The sequence below is a fragment of the Orcinus orca genome, chromosome 6, assembly GCF_937001465.1.
Source record: "Orcinus orca chromosome 6, mOrcOrc1.1, whole genome shotgun sequence".
Lineage (NCBI taxonomy): Eukaryota > Metazoa > Chordata > Mammalia > Artiodactyla > Delphinidae > Orcinus > Orcinus orca.
In genome coordinates, this window is record NC_064564.1 from 48,909,553 (window position 1) to 48,930,248 (window position 20,696).

The following is a 20,696-nucleotide window of genomic DNA, read 5'->3' on the forward strand; positions in this document are numbered from 1 at the left end:
AAGTCTGTGATGCCCTAGTGTTTTCCCTTAACTTGCTGGCGGATAAGGGACTTAAAATCTTAACAGAAAAGCTGGCTCCCTTGAATGCTCCTGCCCCCAGAGGCTTCCTTTTAGCTGTTGCAGTGACATCTCAATGAGTGGAGGGGCTGAGAGTAAGTTTGGTGATGATTCTTCAGAAAGTCATGACATTGGAGCCACACAGAGCTTGCTTTACGCACTGCCCTGCCTTTTATTAGCCACGTGAACTTGTATATGTTGTTGAACCATTCAAGGACTCCATTTCCTCATCTGTAAAATAATACCTTCCTAGGGTTATGGTAAGGTTCGAAGTGTAAAAACGCTCTATAAACTCTCCGTGCCAGATAACCCGGGAGCTAGCTTTCGTGATTATTCAAGACGGCAGAGGCGTGATCCAGCCTTTTCGAGATCGAAGTCTCGGGAAACATATTAGCTCATTTGGACCCCAAACCAATTTTTGGAAATGAGGGACTAGGGTTTTCGAGTGTAGCCTGCGCTCCGCCCCCGGCCTGCACGCAGACCCCAAGCCACCGGCCGCACAGTCAGCTCTTTGTCTGCAAGCTCATTAATGCGGCCACAGCTTCCACAGAGGAGCAGCTGTTGGCTGGGGTCTGGCTCACTGAGAGGGACGCCCAGGTACTGCTGCTGCTCTGGAGCGTTTGCAGGATGCCAGATTGCCGCAACGGAGTGTCCATGTGCTTCTCTATTGTGATGCCTCAGGTCGAGAAAAAAAAGCCTGGACCCACCGAAAAGCTTTCACAGATTGAAAAGTGCACAGTTCGGGGGTGTTTAGCACTTCAGCACATGCTCTGTGACTGTGCATTCAAGGCAACGTGTCAGAAGAAATTAGTCTGCAGCGGCCACATATGTCAGCCAGCCGGTGGGAGCGTTTGCCTGACACCCAGGCTAGGGACACAGAAGAAAAGGCTGCTTACCTTCAAATCCCCTCAAGGTTAGCACATTGGTGAGGTTGTCCAGTCTCTCGTGCTCCACTCAGATATTGCTGAGGAGAAGCGTGAGTGTGGATAAGGAGGAATTAACTAGGTAGTGTGAAGAGAAGGTGGAATCTCGTGTCATTCACTCTTGTCAGGCAGACAGAGATGTGCATTGCACGCACTGTCACGCCTCCTACCACAGCCCTGCCAAGTGGGCAGTATTAGCATCTGAATTTACAGATGGGACGTTCAAAGCTCAGAGAGGTCTTGTGGCTTGAAAGTCATCAAAATCAGAGAACTCCCCCAGAGATCTCTCAGAATCTAAAGTGTACCGACACTCCTTCCCTTCCATGGAGCATGCGCTTATAAGGTGTTACGGTTGATTTTCTTTTCTCAACAAACATATCAGCACTTAAATGTTTGATTGTCATCTTCAAAGAAGAAACTCTGGCAGGCCCTATTCCGCAAGCAGCATTCACGCCCACACCTTACTGGATTCCTGTTGGGAGTTTCCTTCCTTCTTGTGAAGAGAGTCAGTAACAGTGAGTTACTGCCTCTTGCAGGTGGGTTTGACGAGTGGTCAAGAGGATGGTTAGGATTCTGTTGTCGAAGTCAGAGATGAGCTGAGGTCAAGGGAGCAGTGGTAGAGGCAAGAGCAGACGTAAGAGAGAATTGAAAGCACACAGTGACCGATTTGATGAGAGAGGTGAGGGGAGAAGCGTTTCCAGCTTGGGAAATTGTGTTGACAGCAGTACAGCAGCTTCCTAACTGGAAGTGGGAGGAAGAGGCACGATTTTCTTAAGGGAGTGGGGAGGTGGGAGTGGGCAGGATGTGCTCCCTTTAATACCTAAGGCATGCTGCTCTAGCATTTGAAGTTAGGAGGGCGTTCGGAGCAGCTGTTAAAGAGTTGGGAGTTGGTGGTAAATGAGCGATCAGAGGAACCGTGTGTGATGGTTAATTTTATGTGTCAACCTGACTGGCCTAAGGGATATGCAGACAGCTGGCAAAGCATTATTCCTGAGTTCATCTGTGAAGGAATTTCTGGTGGATATTAGCATTTGAACTGGTAGACTGAGTAAAGCAGATCTGCCCTCACCAATGTGCGTGGGCATCATCCAATCCATTGAGGTCCCGAATAGAACAAAAAGGTGGAGGAAGGGCAAATTCTCTCTCTCTCTCCCCTTGAGCTGGAACATCCATCTTCTCCTACCCTCAGACATGAGAGCTCCTGGCCTTCGGACTCCGTGACTTACACCAGCTGCTTGTCCACTCTCCTCCCGTCCCACCATCCAGCTTCTCAGGCCTCTGGCCTCAGACTGGGCATTACATCATCCACAACCCTGCTTCTCAAGCCTTCAGAATCGGACTGAATTATTCCGCTGTCTTTCCTAGGTCTTCACCTTGCAGACAGCAGAACCTGGGACTTCTTGGCCTCCATAATCACGTGAGCCAATTCCTAACAGTAAATCTCTCTCTTCTATATATATGTGTGTATGTATGTGTGTGTGTGTGGAGAGAGAGAGAGAGAAAGAGAGAAATATAAATACATATGTGTATTTATTTATATATATCGTATCGGTTTTCTATATGTAGAGAGAGAGAAATACACATATATATGTGTGTATATATGTGTGTGTGTTTATATATTTTTATATATCTCCTACTGGTTCTGTTTCTCTGGAATGTCCTGACTAATACACCATGAAAGGAGAGACAATGGATAGGAGAGTGAAAAATGAAGAGGAAGGAACATTGAAGCTTAGAGATGTTTAAAGGGCGTGTGAGGAAGGGGAGGGATGTTAGCAAGCCATGAGTTGCATCCCGTCTGTTTCAAGCATGTCCTTGAAGATAGCCAGATTTAAGGTGACTAAACCTTTGTGAGAAGAGGGAGGAGAGCAGGATCACGTTACTTAGGCTAATCATCTCATCCAGGCATGGCCGAATTAAAACCATCAGAGAAGACCGGCTGATGCTAAGTGGAAATCAGATGCTAGCAGGTCTGTGTGCACGCACAGATACACACACACACACACACACACGTGCACACAGAGCACCCCTCAGCCACACAGATGATTTGGGCCAGGTAGGCTGGACTCTGCTTCGAAGGTTAAATTTGGGAGAGAAGAATTCAAGCAAATATTCATTTCTGCTTTGCCTACTGATGGGATCTCTGTTCTCTGGGATTCCATGCTGTCAGCAAGTTCCGGAATAGCCTCAGAGCGTGGAAGGAAGTAGCAGCATGGTGCAGAGCAAGGGAATAAAAGCTCGCCTTGAATCAGCCCCCTGTTAGGTTCAGTGGCACCGACATGGCAGGTCAAGGAGTTCTCCCTTACGCTTGCGTGTCTCTCTCTTCCTCGGCTGGCTGTGTCCTATGCCAGACTGCGTGGACTGAGTGTGTTGATCAGGGGCCAGGGCTGAGGCCTGAAGGAGCTGGGACAGGGGAAGTCAAAGGCAGAGCTAGACCTGGACTCCTAAACACCGTGCACACTGAGCCAGGTGACTTCAGTTCTCTGGGCCTTAGTTTCCTCCATGTAAATGAAGGACTTGGTGTGACTCCACGTTTGTCCCCACTGAGAGAGACATCAGAGAATATCTGTAAGGCTTCATAGCATGTGTTAACATAGGCACTCACAACAGTGAACATACAGGTCTATTCAGACATACGTTTCACAAGTAACCCATTCTCAGTAATCTGAGATTCCCTAAACAAGGTCACAGTAGGGCCTTAATTCCTTTAATAGCTGAATCACAGAGGCTATTACCTGCAGCTGTTTTCTTCCCCAGATTTCCCTGTGCTCCCTCAGGGTTGCCACCCTTGTACAGAGGACTTCTCCTCCTTGCTTATTTGCTGCCTCTTTCCAGGAGGATAAAAAGCTGCTGCAGCCTTCAAAGCTGCTTGCCATAAATGTGGACATGTGATCGAGTAATGAGGTTCATGCTGAAATCCTGGAAGACCCAGAGAGATTGAGATTGACCAGACCTCAAAGTTCTACCTTCTCAGGGACTTGCTTGCTTGATTCCCCTAAGACCTAAGTATGAGCCTCCACAGCTCCTCTCTGTGGATCTGGCCCTACTAATCATCCAGCATCATTTTCTATCTCTGTCCCCTCTGTGCACCCTACCTCAGCCACCCTGGCCCCTTGATGTTCCTTGACGGTACCAAGCATACTGCCACCACAGGGTCTTTGCACTTCCTATTTATTCTGCATGGAGCAATATTGACTCTTGTCTGGTATCCCATAGTCTCTTCCTCATTTCTTTTAGGCCTCTGGTCTAAGTGTCATTTCCCTAAAGAAGTCTTTGCTGAACACCCCATATGAAATACCAACTTAAACATCTATTTTTCATACCCAGCTTTATTTTTCTTCATGGTATACGTGACACTGTCATATTTATTTACTGGCCATCTCTGCATACTAGAATGTCAGCTCCAGGAGGACAGGGGTTATATTCATTGCTTTACTCCCAGCACCTAGAATGGTGCCTGGCACAGGGCAGATTTTTTTCGAATGAATGAAAGAATAAATGAACAAATAGTTGAGGAGGCATGTGTGGCTCCGAGAGTCCTCTCTTTTGTTGGTACATACCTTCAACTCATTTATGTCATCACTGAGAAAGATAAGATCCTCATTTCCATGGAGTTTATGTCCTAGTGGTAGAGGCAGATAGTACGTACATACTTTAATTTCAGATGGTGGTGAGTGCTCTGAAGAAAATAAAGGCGAGAGATGGGAAAGAGAGTGGCTGGCTAGGGTGATGGAAATTCTTTTACATGGGGTGTTAGGAAAGGTCTCTGTTTCAGAAGATCTGGGCAAGAATTGAGGAAGTAGCAGGTGTTAAGCCTCTGAGGCTGGAATAAGTTCAGTGCATTTGAGCAACACTGAGAAATCCAGTGTGGCTGGAGCTTAGAGAATAGGAAGGGATGTGCTAGGAGCCTGGATTGGTGGTTCTAATCACCTAGGATCTTGCCAGCCATGGTAAGGAGTTTAGATTTTATTCTAAGACTAGACATCTTCCATGGAACCAGGCTGGCAGGATCACAGGTGGTTCAGGTTTCAGTGTCCACTGCATATACTTTGCCTGTAACTCCACTGAACTTGACCCTCCTGTTGGGTCTGGGTCACACAGTCCAGAGTCTGTCCTCTGGAGAGTTTCCTTTCTGAGGGCACATGATGTCCTTTTCATCATCTGGTTTTGGTTATAGCAAGACAGTCCATCACACAAGTTTTAAAATAAATATATTTGACATTGGGAAGAGTCAAGGTCCCATTCCCATATTTTCCGGAGGGCTTCCTTACCCCTGTGTGTGTTTTCAGATTCTTAGGAGAGGGCTCTACTTCATTTCTCCCTTAAAACCAATAGTTAAATCAAGGAAGCTGATGAAAGTCCAAAGTCTAAACTCCAGGCCATGGCCTTGAACTGCATGCTTGTGTACGTATTCTTTACTTCTCTCTCCCTCTCTCAGCTCTCAATATCTATGCTTTTTCTGGTAGAAGACCCTTTTGTACTTCCCTCATTGTGTTTCTACTGTAGGGTTGGTGACATTTGTCTACTTAGTTCAGCACATTTCCATGATTTTGAGCCACTTATAAGAACTTTTTGGCATGGGACTTCTAGAGATGCGCAGTTCATGGAATCTGAGACTTGGAAAAATCCTTAACGATCCCCACCTTTAAGTGTTGTTTCTAGTAGGAGCAGTTTATTGGGGTAATTGGGTGGCAAGTTATTACCATTTCTTTGCATTTAAAAAAAATTTTTAGGCCAGCACTTTAATACTCTTTCAGGTGGTTGATCCAAATCCATTGCATGGTAACAAACTGCCCAGTGGAATGCTGGGCTGGAGTGGTCTGGGGTTAGTCCGGAATAGCGGGAATCCTTTCAAAATTTGCAGAAGGATAAAAACCTGCCATTTTTAAGAAGATCATTTTCTCCAAAATTTCTCGCAAAACTCATTCTTAAACTTTGATGCCTGCTACCACTTTTCTGGTAGCAAGCACTAGCAGACAACCAAAGAAATGAACGAGCAGCAAATGAATATTAATGGAAAAATTCTGAAACAGTTGACCATGCTTGGTTTGACAGCTTGTTTCTTTGTGGACATGTGGGTCCCCAGTCTACATATAGAACTTTCCTCCTAGTAAAATTACTGGTACTTCATCTGATGGAGTTCACTGTGCTGATATTTTAAGGGGGTTGGCAGAGCATGGCATTTTGCAAAGAGCATCATTTCTTCCAGGTTCTTCTTTTTCATAATTTGGGAACCATTGAGTTTTAGGGATCAGCTGAGGTCCCTCTCTTAGAAAGTCTGCAAATAAGTTTCTGTCTCTCAGCCACCAGAACCTTAGAATGTGTCTGACTAGTTTCTAAAAGGCTGTATGAAGATGTGGCCACTTCAGAGTATTCAGGGGTGGACGTTCAAGTTCACGTGCTCATTTATTCAGCAAGTATGACCTACTGTGTTGTGCTGAGTTATGTCTGTTTTTAGCTCAAAATCACGTCCGTCTGTATCTAAGGTCTGACAGAGGAGAAGCTGGGAACCGTTATTTCCCAGGCTCCCCTTCCCTAAGCAGTTCCTAGTTAGAGTCTGCCAGTGAGAGTCACTCACGTGAGATTTCGAAGGTGGATAGAAAAAAACGCCATTATACTCCAGAGGCAGTTTAGGCAGATGTGTGGATAGATGGCAGACTCAAGGCTTGCAGGGGCTTCTGGCAAACCTGTGAATTACTTGCTTTGTGCTCTAGGCGGTGGAGATTATTGGTGTGGCCGTTTCTGAGTCCTTGATTCAGTGTTGCCGGCCTATGAAGGCAGCGGCAGCTTCTTGGAGGTTCTTGGCATTTGCAGCAACTTCTTGGGAACCACCTGTTTCACTGCAGCAGGCAGAAATTTTCAGTGCTGGCCTATGTGTACTTTGCTGCCCCAGCCCTGAAGCCGAATCCGGCCTCTGTACCCCGACACCAAATTATATCTTGGGGACAGAATTTTGGGTGAAGTAGAAAAGAATAGCTTTATTGCTTTGCCAGGCAAAGGGGGCCACAGTGGGCTAACGCCCTCAAAACTGTGTGTCCTAACCTGGAGGGGGTAGTGAGAAGTTTTATAGTAATGGTTCAAAGAGGGCGTGATCAGCTCATGGACATTCTTCTGATTGGTTGGTGGTGAGGTCATCAGGAGTCAGCATCATCGGCCTTCTGGTTCCAACCGGTCTGGGGTCTGTGTGCTTGTTGGCAGCATACCGTTAATTTCTCCCACCTGGTGGGGTTTCAGTATCTGCAAAACAGCTCCAAGATACTGTTATGTGTACCCCTTGAGGAGGAGCCAGGACCCTGCCCCAAGGCTGCACTATTGTTTCTCTTGACTGTTCCTCCCTCATCTCCGTATCCACTCCCTTCCCTAATTAGCAACTGTTTGAACCTGGTCATTGAAACTCAGGCAAGGTCATGGAGGCTGAATGAAGACTATTTCCTGTAATCAAGAAGTGGGGGGTTTCCCTGGTGGTGCAGTGGTTGGGAGTCTGCCTGCCGATGCGGGGGACGCGGGTTCGTGCCCCGGTCCAGGAGGATCCCACGTGCCGCGGAGCGCCTGGGCCCGTGGGCCGTGGCCCGTGGCCGCTGGGCCTGCGCGTCAGGAGCCTGTTGCTCCGCAACGGGAGAGGCCACAACGGTGAGAGGCCCGCGTACCGCAAAAAAAAAAAAAAAAAAAAGAAGTGGGGGACACAGAAAGGCTTTTGTGTCCAGGAGCCCCTCAGGGTCCTGCTCAGTCAGCTCTTTCATTGATGGTGCAAGCCTCCCAATCCGTGTATTCAAAGCCTTCATGTTTGGAACACTTAGAGGTTGGAGGTTTAGACACGGGTGTGGGGTTGGTCCTATTAGCCATTTTGACTACAGCTAACTTCCGTAGTCCCACAGGGTATCATCAGACGGGTCAGATTCATCCTTCAAGGCGTTCCCTGAGTGTCTAGTGGTTAGGGTTTGGCACTCTCAACCTTCAACCAGCCTGGTAGTCCCCTTTGACAACACCATCTTTCTGAAAGACAGTATCTCTCTATCACATAAATCTCAAAGGACTTGAGAAGACACTAATCTGCTCAAATTTGACATCCTTGGACTCATCAAACCCTCCTTGAACCTGGTAACATTTTCAACATTACCCATACTTGGGAAATAATTCCACTTGTCTTTTTAAATTTTTCTTTATAACTCAAATTTAATGTAAAACTTGAGTGGTATCACTCCAACGGTTCTTTCAAGACTTATCAAGTTAAACATACCGAGGCATGGTGAAATCAAGCTTTTCCTAGGAATATACTCCTGGCCAGTATCTGTGTCAATTATGGGACTTCAACCTGATCAGGGAAGGGTGCTGAAAGCAGTGATGGTACAAACTTCTACTACTTCCTCTACCTTAGCTCAACATGCACTTGACCGTCTAAAAATGGTTTCATCTTCACTGTTTCACAGAGCAAAAGCAGCACAGGAGTTCAAACAAAATAAATTTTAAAATAAATATGGGGCTTCCCTGGTGGCGCAGTGGTTGAGAGTCCACCTGCCGATGCAGGGGACACGGGTTCGTGCCCCGGTCCGGGAAGGATCCCACATGCCGCGGAGCGACTGGGCCCATGAGCCATGGCCGCTGAGACTGCGCGTCCGGAGCCTGTGCTCCGCAATGGGAGAGGCCACAGCAGTGAGAGGCCCGCGTACTGCAAAAAAATAAATAAATAAAAATAAATATGGAAATAGAATGAGGGGATTCGTTATGTAGCTTGAATGTTTAATGGATGTAGGCTCAGAGAGCAAGCTGGGTTGCTCTCCACCACTGACTAGTCCTGCTGAGTGGATCAAAATCTCTTCTGGATCAGCATCAGGATGGATGTGGATGTTGGCATTTGCCTCTGTGACTAACCGCCTCCCTCTTCTGATCAACACACTCTTCCTGAGTGTTAAAACATTCCATCAGGCTGTAGGCCAGTCACGTTATTGGGAGCATATCCAGGGCTGACGTTCCACTGCTGTACCACCTTCATGGCCCTACCAGTTTTTAAAATATTTGAAAACTTTCTTACTAGTGGGGACAGTCACTGCCCTGAGTCCTCCCATTGCACCCCACCATCCTACCACATGTCCCCGCAGTTCAGCAGTCTACAGGTTCATGATGTCTGGCACAGCAGGGGAGCTTCCAAGATCTGCTCATTCTCATTGGCTGATACCTGTTTCATACCTGCTATTAAATATTGTTAGTATCACCCCCAGAGTGCATTTGTTGATTGAAGAGTTGAAATCTCAGACAGTGACCTTATTTCCATTTCACTGTCTCCTACTCCCACCAACCAACAGCCTATCAGTAACATGTGTTCATGAAATCGTATCTACTTCTGGTTGAAAACAACCAGAGGTAGACCCCACAAGAGGCTTTTAATAGCCTGGTTAGATATTCCCTGGATCAGGGAATAAAACCTCAGAGAAGATTCCCTTGAATTCTTTTGTGTTGCAGAGAGTGAAACTATAGGGATGGGCCTTCTCTGTGGTTTGTAATATTACCGGACCCAGACATGGCACACAAAGCAGTCAGGGTGGGCCAGCGATAAAGAAGGCCCTTGAAACTTCAGTCCAGAGAGAGGGAAGGAAGGGGCATACATGGTCCTAAAAGTATTCTGGGTGCACAGGTAGGTGCACACTGAGGTGGACTTCCAGTGTGTGGGGAGAGAACATTGGCTTTGCTGTGACAGACCTGATCTGAATACTGATCTGGCCGCTTCAGGCTCTGTGACTGTGGGCACTTTAATCCCATTGGGTCTTCATGTACTCATTTAAGAATGGGGATAATTCATAGGTTGGATGTGGGGATCACATGAGGTAATTTGTATATGCAAAACACGTAACATTCGAGAGCTAAAACAAAAAGCACAAAACAAGCAACTTGCTCTTCAAATTTCTTATTCTAGGCAGTGAGAAGAGAAGCCTGAGAAGATGCTCCTGGCCTGAGGCATTCTTTGTGTTGTGATATTTTCCTGTTTCTGTGATGGCCTCAGTATATGAGCATATTGACTGAGGGCCTTCATATATTGAAAAGGTCATGTCCCAGGAGAAAGGCAACGAGCCCCAATGCTCTGCCTTATCACTTCGAGGAAGAGATGGCCAAAGAGAATGAACCTCCTATTCCTATCCTGGGGCCTGCTAACCCTGAGAAACCACCTCCTTGGAAAGTGTTCTGGATTTCCTTAGTTTCTCCAATGCAAACGAATACTCACCAGTGCCACAGAGACATATACTAAGGCAAGTGCAAGTTTACCAAGTTGCTACCTGAGTAAGCTCTTCCTTGCATGATGGCCCCTACCCTAATCTCACAGGCTCTATTCTATGGATTGTGGAAACCAGCAGTGGTAGACAATGCCCTTTTAATAGTAAAGGCTGCATCATGGGGTCTTCTCAGAACCTCTTGAGCAATGAAGCTCATTTCCTATGTTTTAATCTTCGGAATATATGATTATTATCTTTAAAGTGAAGGTGACAACTACGAGCAACATCAAATACCAGTATAGATTCCTTGATAGGAAGGCTGCTGGTATATTGTGCTTTATCAGGATTCTAAGGCTGCAATCAAGGCCTTGATTGATTAGCAATGTCTGTAATGGATATGGGAAGGGATGATGGCAGTGTACCTATCATGCATTTGCCAATCCTATTTTACTGATTCTTGTGCAAACAGTAACCTATTTTTAAGGTACAAAATAGCAGACTGAATGGATTAGAGAAGATTTTCTTAGAAAAATGATAAAACACAAACTAAAGAGATACTCGTCCCTAAGCAGAGTGTTTTACAACTTCAAATTGGAGGGTTCATTGTTATATGTGCAAGATGGATTTCCTGGTGCTTATGTCTCCATGCAATGAAAAGAAAAATATGTGTTAAGTGTGCATAATCAATACGTCCTAGCTTCTACCTCTCTCTGCTGAAGTAGGGTACATAGGCTTCAAATTTTCAATCAGTCTTTTTCTTTCCTTGAGAGTGTTCGCAGCAGTATTCTCTCCCACAATGGATGCATCCATTTCTCCCTTTTCTCTCCAGATCCTCATCTCCGTTGATGTCTGGAAGCCACTTGATGGTGTCTTGCTGCTCCAGGTACCCATGGACAATGTTTGATATCAGTGCCAAGGATGCCATCTGCAGATGCTCCGAAAGTGTAAATCCTCAAGGGCCTGTGGCAGTTGCTATTCAGTGGGGAGATGGACACATTTTGTATCTTGGGCACTAAGACAGCACTACACGTAGTGAATCCACAACTTCTGCTTCTGCATTGCAGCCCCTGTCTTCAGAGGGCTCACACAGGGGACTGGGTGGGGTCCAGAGGCCATGCTAAGCTCCTATCCCATCTCCCACAGGTGTATCCATGGTACTTCTTGCAGACCTACTTGTGCAGATTGCCAGTTGGTGGGCCTGTCTCCTTGGGACGTTAGCACTTGGACACTTAGTGTTCTTGGATAGTTTGGGCCATGAGTATTTAGTGATTTCAGGTTTTCTTTCTAATTCCTTACTTCCAAGTAAAATGTGGTTTTTACTGTGGCATACTGGAATATCTGGAGTAGTTGGGGTATGGAAGAAATGATTGACATTTAGTTTAGACACTCTTTTGTATTTTTCATATTCCCTTTTGTTTATTTCTACCATTTGTTAATTTCTTTTATTCATTCATTTATTCAACATTTACTGCACTGCTTGTATGTAGTACCAGGGAAAAATATTGAATCCTCAACTGGTAAATATGAATACTATAAGCTCTCTTTTCACAGGTTTCACAATTTGAGGGAGAAGGGGAGATAAATATGAAACGGAAATTCTATTGATGAGTGCAAAATGAAACATTACATCATTTAAGTCTAGAGAATAGCCCCGGGGAGGAAAAGATTAATCCCAGGCAGATGAGGGGGAATAAATGGTATTTCTGACTTTATTTTGCCACTCAATCCCAGACAGCAGTCTTCTGGACTTACGTTGACTTTGTCCAGCTCACAGAGATACCATTAACGAGCACGGGGCTGGCAGTATGGTTTAAAAACGAAAACAAATTTAACATCCTAAACTGGAGGAAATCTTAACTGAGAACTGCAAGGAAGAGCTGCCTTGGCATAAGCTATGTGGAATCTTAAAAGGGAGCATTGAGGCCAAGATTTACGTTCAACAGCTAATACTTTAGAGACAAGAGTTATATATACACAAGCTCCTGTTTGTCCCTTACGGATGCATATAAAGGTTGCATCTGTAACCCATGCTTTATTTACTTTTTTAGACCCTGACAATGTTATGTAAGGTGAGCATCAGGTCAAACCAAAGCACCAGGTCTGTCTGCTCACCCCATTGCAGGACTGAAAGGAAGAAGGAAGACTATGAAAGTCAGTTACCACATCGCCCCTAACTGTAGGGGTTGGTTAGCTGTAAATGTCAATCAGCCCAAACGAGGACCGTGGAGTAATTTGTTAAATAACTGAGTGAGCATGCCAGTCGGAAGCCCGCTGGATGAGAGCGCGGCATCAGTTGGAGACAAAGGAAATCGCTCGCTTGCTTTTCTCTGCATCGAGTGGGTCCTTGGAGGCTTAGAACTAGCTGGTCCAGAAAAAGCAGAGAAAGCAGAAGGAAGGAATGGGGGGAAGGAGGAGGCCAGTGGGCCTCCTGGAAATGTGAGGGGCGATAAAGAAAGGGACCCCTCGCCCACCCTGAGAAAACACACACGACCTGAGCGAGCGGAGAGTGGAAAGAAAGCCCCGGAGTCCCCAGAGAACTTGACAGAAAGCGTCTGACAGCCAGACCGACCGGCTGCACCATCTGCTTCCACGCGTCTCTCCCCAACAATGGGAACTTCTGCGGACCTTCTGCCCCGCCTCTCCCCCGCCTGGAGCACGCATTTAAATGAGGCCCGGTAACGGGGGGCGCCGCTGGCGCTGTGATCTCTCACACCCTGGGAGCCAGCCCGGCGTCCCCAACAGGAGGCCCCGAGGGGAGAGGTTGAAGTCTCGGCTGACCGGAGAGGTGATTATGGAGCTGCTCCCAAATGAGGCTGCTTCACTGCTGGTACTTGGGCATGTGTTGGGATAATTGTGCTTGAATACTTAATGCTTGATTGACTTGGCTGTTTTGTGTTTGACCATATTTTGAAACGCGATCTCACTGTTGGGGTTAGGCAATTAGCATCAAGACCACGGGTAAAACGGGGTGAAACGCAGTTCTATGGTGATTTCTGCTTCGTTCCTGGATTCAGCACAGAAAACGGAGTGTTCTACTGGGACTCATTTGCCTATATTTGGATCATCTGGAATTTTGATCTTAAAGAGGAAGTCTCTTAATCCTGAACTTCATGTAGCTGCCAACTTTGATCTTTGCATCTTTGGTTACAGCTAAGTTTTACTCGCATTCCAAATGACCTTTGTTGTCCTGCGGCCGTAGAAGAATAGAATAGGAGAGGAGAGGTCGGGGCTGAGGAAAGGAAAATTCATGCCAAGCACGAGAAAGGCTAGGGCAGAATGTGAGTGATAAGTTATGACACAGAATCCACAATTTCAAGATGACAGTTAGCTGACTGGCTTTGGTGCCCTGTCTGGTTCAGTTCCTTGGGAGTATGTCTTAATTATCTCTGTATCCCCAGCACCTAGCACAAGGCCTGGATTTTAGTAGGTATTTAGTATTTATACTTCTGGAACATGTATATTACAGCTAGCACAACTTCTAGGAAAATAGAGAAGGGCTATTAGCTAATTTTTAAAAATCTTTTTAATTTCATTTTTAAATGGTGAACTTAAGCATCACTCAGGCTATGTCTCATATTATTGGGATAAAGTGTTCCAGTTAAGAATTACCAAAGGCAGGAGCTGGATCTCACTGATTCAAGATCACTTTGGGGATGTTTGAAACTATTGGCTGTCTATGATAAAGGATGGCCAGGTTTCTCTTCACCCAATCTCATTCAGAGCACAAGCAGGTACTGATTTATTTAAAGAGAAGTAAGAGGAAGATTAAGTCTGGAGTAGTCAGATGACTAATTGGGTATCACTAATTCCATAAGTGAAGGCATCACAACCCATTTGTTAGATTTTATAAGAAAAATAAGAACAAGCACTGATGAAATAGATTATGAAACCTAGGTGATGAGTGTTATAAAACAATTCCACGAGTACAGAAAAGTGTGGTAGAGGTATAAGACCAAATGTTGATAACATGCGTGCAGTCTGTATTACCTTGAACATATAAGGACTCAATCTTAGCAAAGTGAAAGGGTTTGATGACTTTGGCTCAGCGGTGTGAAGTTCACATATCTGGGATATACAAACACAATTTATTTGTAAATTGATCATTAAAGTCCCTCAATCAAGGCACAACTTCTATGTTGTTCTTGTTCTCAATTAAAAATGAAGAATGATTCTTGGATTTGCATTTATTCTGTGTTCTTCACTTAGTAAAGACTTTTTCCTGTCCTGGATGTTTAGTCAACTTGTTCAAAATCCGTTATTTATACTTCTTCTGTCTTTGTTTCCTCATCTGTAAAATGGGAATTTTAATAGTATCTACTTCATAGAATTGCTGTAAGGATTAAATTAAGTAATATATGTAAAATGCTTATAATTGTGCCTGGCACTTAGTGTTTGCATATATATTTCCAGTGACAGTATTTGCAGCTATTATTTAATTTGATCATCTTCTTGTTTGTTGAGGATACAGTTTCATTCGTACTTTTCTGTTTAAATACGTGTGACTCTGCTTAAGAAGACTGTAGACTTCTCCAAAAGATAGTGCAAATTTATTATAGTAAATACTTTTGTAAGGTCACATAATGAAGTATAATAATTCTCAGTCACTGCCCTAAATTTGAAATTCTAATTATGTAATTATCATAAATTTTTAGCATCTGGGGAGCCTGGGTTAAGTATTAACAAGGCTAAGTATTTTAGTGCCTCACATAAGGCAGAGTAGAGTAGTGAATAAGCGAGTGCGTTTGAATCTTGGCTCTTTTGGTTATTAACCTCTTTGAGCCTTGAGATTCTTTTCTTTTAATGGAGTAATAATACCTACCTCACAAAATTGAAGAAAAGATGAAATAAGATAATATACGTAAAGGACTTAGTACAATGCTTGGCCTATATAGAAAGGACACAATAAATGAATAAGTGGTAAGTATAATTATTATAGTAATTATTATTATAGCTATGATCATCATTTTCTATCACAAAAGTTGGAAGATGTGCCCTTTTTTACTCCTCTTGGGGGAACAGCATTCAGGAGAAGCTCATGGGGGACAATTTGGCATCTTAGAGAGTATGCTGTGGTCTACTGCAAAGAATCCAGAGGACATAGATTGAAATTCTTGAGATGAATGGCAGGCTTCCGGTCCCTCTTGGAAGGCTCTACAACGCTGAGATTGACTAGGATCACCTGCTCCTTCAGTGCTCTCTCTCTTCCCCAGCAATCACAACTATCATCATAATAGAGGTACCGTTTATTGACTTCCTTATATATGCAAGGACTTTATTTGCATTATTTTTAATCAGCGTAGAAAATCTTATCTGCGAGCTAGATGTTATCCCAATTTACAGTTGTGTACAAGTCACTTAGCTAGTGGGTAGCAGAACCAAGGATTCAACCTGGGTCTTTCTGACCACTAAGCCTGCCCTTTTCCCATTGTTCTCTGGCACGGTTTACGACCTTAGCACCGCCTCCGACTCTAATCTTAACAAGGGCCTCTAAAAACAGTTATAAGGAAACATTTTTGAGGATAATTTTTTTCTCAACTTGAGTTGTGTTTTTCTTCCTACTCTACAGAGTACAAAATTACCAGAATCCACACGTATACCTACTTGTGAAAGTAGTGCGAGTCACTACTCTTGAGTGATATTACATATAGTTTGGCTGCAAGAAAATTAAACTCTATATGAGGAAATAGTTCCCAAGACCAGTAACTTTGGGGGCGGGGGGAAATGTATAAAAACAGATGCCAACAAAAGAGTGAAGCAAATTAGAAAAAAGTTTCCCAACCACAGAGAGTAAATAAGTATAATATTTAGTTAAACGTTCTAAATAGGTTGAGACATACTCAAGGTCGGTCACATAGTAAATTAGTAATGGAATCAAGTCCAGGCTTTGGATATTCATTCCAGTACTTTTTCCTGACACCTCTGCAGCTTCTCAGGTACTGGGAGAGAACAACCTTTTAACAAAAATGAATGGTGGAGGAAAAAGTGTTTAAGACAGTCCAGGAATAGTGTTAACTGGAGGGTCTCTAATTTTTGAGCCCTTTTGGAGGTTGCCCACACCCTTGAATCTATGTATCATGTGCATACACAGCATCTTTTGCTCTAGGTGTCCTCTCAGCCCTGAGCATACACTCCAATGGACACGTTGCAAGGATCATTGATTCCAGCTAAACACCTCTGCAGAGGCAACCTGAGGTGCAGCAAAATGTGTCTCTGGCAGCGTCCCTCTTTCTCTCTCATGGTCCTCTCCTTTTGATATACCTACTAGCCCTCTGGTAGCCCCTAAAATCCTCTTTGTATGTTTTATTACCAAACGTTTTGTTCTGATGTGTTAAGTAATTTTTATAAAATTCTACAAAAAATTATCTGCTAATAGTAATCACTTGTATTTGTATAGCTCATTACATTAAGTACCCACATATGCACTGTTTTCGTTTTCTCATTAACTCTGCCAAGTGGAGAAGACAGGTAGGTTATCCACATTTTACAAATAATAATAATACAAGGGGGCTTCCCTGGTGGCACAGTGGTTCAGAGTCTGCCTGCCGATGCAGGGGACATGGGTTCGTGCCCCGGTCCGGGAAGATCCCACATGCCGCGGAGCGGCTGGGCCCGTGAGCCATGGCCGCTGAGCCTGCGCGTCCGGAGCCTGTGCTTCGCAACGGGAGAGGCCACAACAGTGAGAGGCCCGCGTACCATAAAAACAAACAAAAACCAACAACAAAAAAAATAATAATAATACAGGGTTGGAAGGGTTAAAAGACTTGCCCAGAGTCACACTGGGCAGTGAGCAGTGGCATCACATGGAGCTCATGTCTTCTGAGACCCAACAGGGCATTCATCACGGAGATGCATTTCCTCAGAGGGTAGTTTCACTTGGGGAGAAGACATACCTGAAGATGGAAAGGTGTTTAATGCACAGACTCTGACCGTGTAATTTCAGGCTTTATGGCAGCAATGAGGGAAAGGTATGCCTTGGTGGCACCTCTTGATTTATACCATGGAAGCCAAAAACCTTAATGAAGGAAGGTCATCAGAAGCATCTCTCTCTCTAAAGTCTTATCCGCCGGTTAACATTTGACAAATACTTTTCTTCAGAAAAAAGTAAGTACATTTTTATGTGTCAGAGGTAAACAAAAGTCAGTATCAAGCCAAAATACTCAGCATTTCTTTTATTTACCATGTTCTAGAGCATTTTAATTAGAGGTTTTTAAGTTTTGAGACAGATGTTAAGCAAATAAATACATGGCATGAAATTTACAGGAAATTGGTGAGCAGCTAATGTGACAATGAAATTAATTACTGGGCGTATGTTGTGCATCTGTTAGTTCAAAAACTCAAGAACTTCCCAGGTGAAATCCGGGTGAAACTGGCCCCTGTACACAGAGGGCAAGAAGAGACAGAAGAAAGAGGCAGATCACTCCAGAATAGTAGGTGGTTTTAATAAGCAAGGGAACTTATGCACAAGGCTTGCCCTGGGTGGCCACAAGACGGGGTGATCTCCTCATCCACCTGCCAGAATCTTAAAAGTGTATTTAACTACGTTCAGTCTCGTATTCAGTCCAGATGGTCTTAACAACACCTTACTCTCCAGATTATGGCCTTGAAACAGCTCCTAGTGTGGGAATGGTGGGCAGAATGTACATTCCAAGGACGGGAGGGAGTGAGGAGCTTCCGACTTCCTGTGTCCAGCTTGCGGGTCAACCGGCGGTCACATCCTCTAGCTGACCTCCTTCAACGACGTCATGTTGGCTGTGGGTACTTTAGAAGATTCAATTGCATAATAATGTCTTAGGTTCTTTGGAAAATGAGGGCCAGCACTATAAATATTCTCAGGTGGATATAATATCCTTATTGTTAAGGAGCAAGCAACTTGTGTACCTCCAAGAAGAAAAGACGGCATAGCCATAGTTGCCAGTTATATAAACTTAGTAACGTAAGAGACAATGTTGTAGATAATTATTTTTCGTTTTTCATTTGTCTCAGGAGAATTTGTAATTGCTATGGAAGCATTTTTATGATGGTTGCTTTAAAATTCTTGTCAGATAATTCCAGTATCTGATTAATTTCAGTGTTGGTAGCTGGGGCTTGTCTTTACTCATTTACGCTGTGATTTTCCTGGTTCGTGGTATGATCAGCGATATTCGATTGTATCCTGGACATTTTGGATATTATTTTTTGAGAATTTGGATCCTATTTAATCTTTTTTTTTGGTAGGTAGTCCTCCTGTTGAGGTGTAGCTTAAGTGAGGGCTGGATGGGTGTGTATGTCCAGCTTCCTAAAGGGGCTCTGCCAATAGCAGAAGTAGAGAGCTGGCTCACATTGTTTCCGTGCAAGAGGATGCTCCCCACTTGGTCCTACTGATACCTTCCCGGTCAAGGCATCAACTTGTACCACCTTATTGCCTCCAAGCGTTGTAAGATTATGTCTTGCTGACAACAGAGAGGGGGAGAGCAGAAGGCTGGCTCACCTGCTTTGCTGCTACAAGGGAGAAAGGAAGCTCAGCAAGGCATCCTTGACAATGAGGGAGAGGAAGGGGGGGGGGATGAGTGCCAACTAAGCCACCTCATACCTTCCACTGATGCCAGGTAGGCATGGTGGTTCAGCTCTCCACCAGGCTCCAGTGACATGGATCGTAGGGAAAGTGAAGTGCCGACTAGATGTGACTCACTGTTTATTGAGTTTCATTGCTCCGCGGTAGGGATGGGAAGCCCAGCTTGCTGCTGGACCTCACTGATGCTATCCTGATGGAGGAATCTGAGTGTTACCAACTGCTTCTGTGGAGACGGGAGACGAATGGGGTAGAGTGGAAGATCGGCTTCCTACTCAGCTCCCCTAAAACCATGGGGTGGGAGAAATGCAGTGTTTCTTTTGGAGTTTGCCTGGAGTAAGGCAGTATTACCAAAAAGGTTTTCTGTTGATATAGGTTACCCCTTTCCTTGTATTTTGGCTAGGGGGTATAGGCTCTTCTTCAAGTAAATTTTTTGTCTGTTCATGGTGGTGGTTTCTGGTTTGAGGCTTCTGCCATGTCTGGAACATATGTTCTCGAATTCTTAGTTTTAAGAGAGAGGAACTCTGCCCCTCTAAGAGGTGGAAATGGAGCTACTCCATCTTGGAACTATAATAGAAGTCCCTGCAACCATTTTTAAAGAATTCTTTGACATTCAATTTGGTCAGAATATGTCCGTGGACCTTGCCGTAGGAGTACTGTGTGTGTGTGTGTGTGTGTGTGTGCATACAAAGATAACTTTGAATGTTTTAAATTTTCCTTCCCTAACACCTATTTATCATCTTTTGCCTTCCTTTCTTACACACACACACACACACACACACACACACACTTTTGTGTTGTTGTTGATCGACCCTGCAAGTTTACTTACACTTTTCTCCTACCCGCACTCCAAGCTTACTCTAAATCTTGCCCAGTAATTCTTTGACTTAGGGTGGCTGGAAAAAAGTCAAGAGCATTAACTTTTTTTCTGCAAAAAGCTTTATTATTTACATTTGGTTCACAGCTTGGGAGAAGGCCCCAGGGTGGTTAAAAAGCTGCCTAGTGGCTGCAGAGAGAGGCTTCAGGCAGAAGCCCTGACACCAGAGGGGTGCCAGAGGGGCTCCTCAAGGGCCGCTGGTCTGAGGAGGTTCCTATTCGTGCTCGAGGTTGAGCCTGTTGAGCAGATACTCTCCCAGCCCAGCCTGGGGGCCACCAGCTGGCGGAGATTAGTCAGGTGGGCGCCATCTTCTCGATGAGTTTCACCTGCTCACCCCCGGAAGTGGCTCTCCAGGAAGTCCGAGAGCTGGGAGTCTGCGCAGGCAGAACTCAGGGCGTGCAGCTCCAAAACGGCCCGGTTCACGTTCTTCTCCATGACCACGGTGGCTTCCATAGCGTCTGCGGTTTTACTCCACTCATGTTGGAACGGCTTCTGCACTGTATGTCCTGGAAGAGGGCACAGCTGCCGTGCTGGTTTTGTATCTTCAAGAGATGTATGTTTTGTACCTCCAATTTGCTGAAGAAGTGGTCCACGTCTTCCCGAGCCACATCGCTGTGGTCGAAATAGAAGCCCAGAGAGAGGTAGGTGTAGGGGGCCTGCAGATGCATGTTGACCAGGCAGTTCACTGCGGCCTCCACCTGGGTGGAATAATCCTGAGGAATCTGGGGAGGTCATGGTTGATCGACAATAGGGAGCTAAGCTCAAAAAACAGTGTTGGCTGGTCCTGGAAGCTGAAGGCGGCTGAGTGGTTGGTTCCAAAGGTTGCGATTGGAAAGGAGGTTGGAGGGTGGTCGGAGGCTGGAAGCAGGGGCGTCCCTGGGTCTGTTTCATCTAAACACTGTTGAAGCAAGAGATAGATCTTCCACTGCCAAGAGTATTAACTTTTTAACTCAGGTCCCCTCATCAGGTAATCCCAAACAGCTGTCCGTTATTTTGCATCAATTTGATCATTTCCTATGGTATTGAAATTTTGTCTTAGTGGCCTTGCATGGAGAATTTCTTGAGCTAAAGGCTGACTCTTCACCTTT

General features: G+C 44.9%; 1 long non-coding RNA gene across 1 annotated transcript in view; it reads left to right on the forward strand.

Moving 5' to 3' along the window:
- LOC117203373 (uncharacterized) overlaps positions 1 to 10,263 on the forward strand; it is a 32,886-nt gene extending 22,623 nt beyond the window's left edge. The window contains exons 5-6 of the long non-coding RNA XR_004486106.2: positions 2,346 to 2,397; positions 9,889 to 10,263. This is a non-coding gene — a long non-coding RNA (uncharacterized LOC117203373). The remainder of the gene's footprint in view (positions 1 to 2,345; positions 2,398 to 9,888) is intronic.
- The last annotated feature ends 10,433 nt before the right edge of the window (positions 10,264 to 20,696 follow it).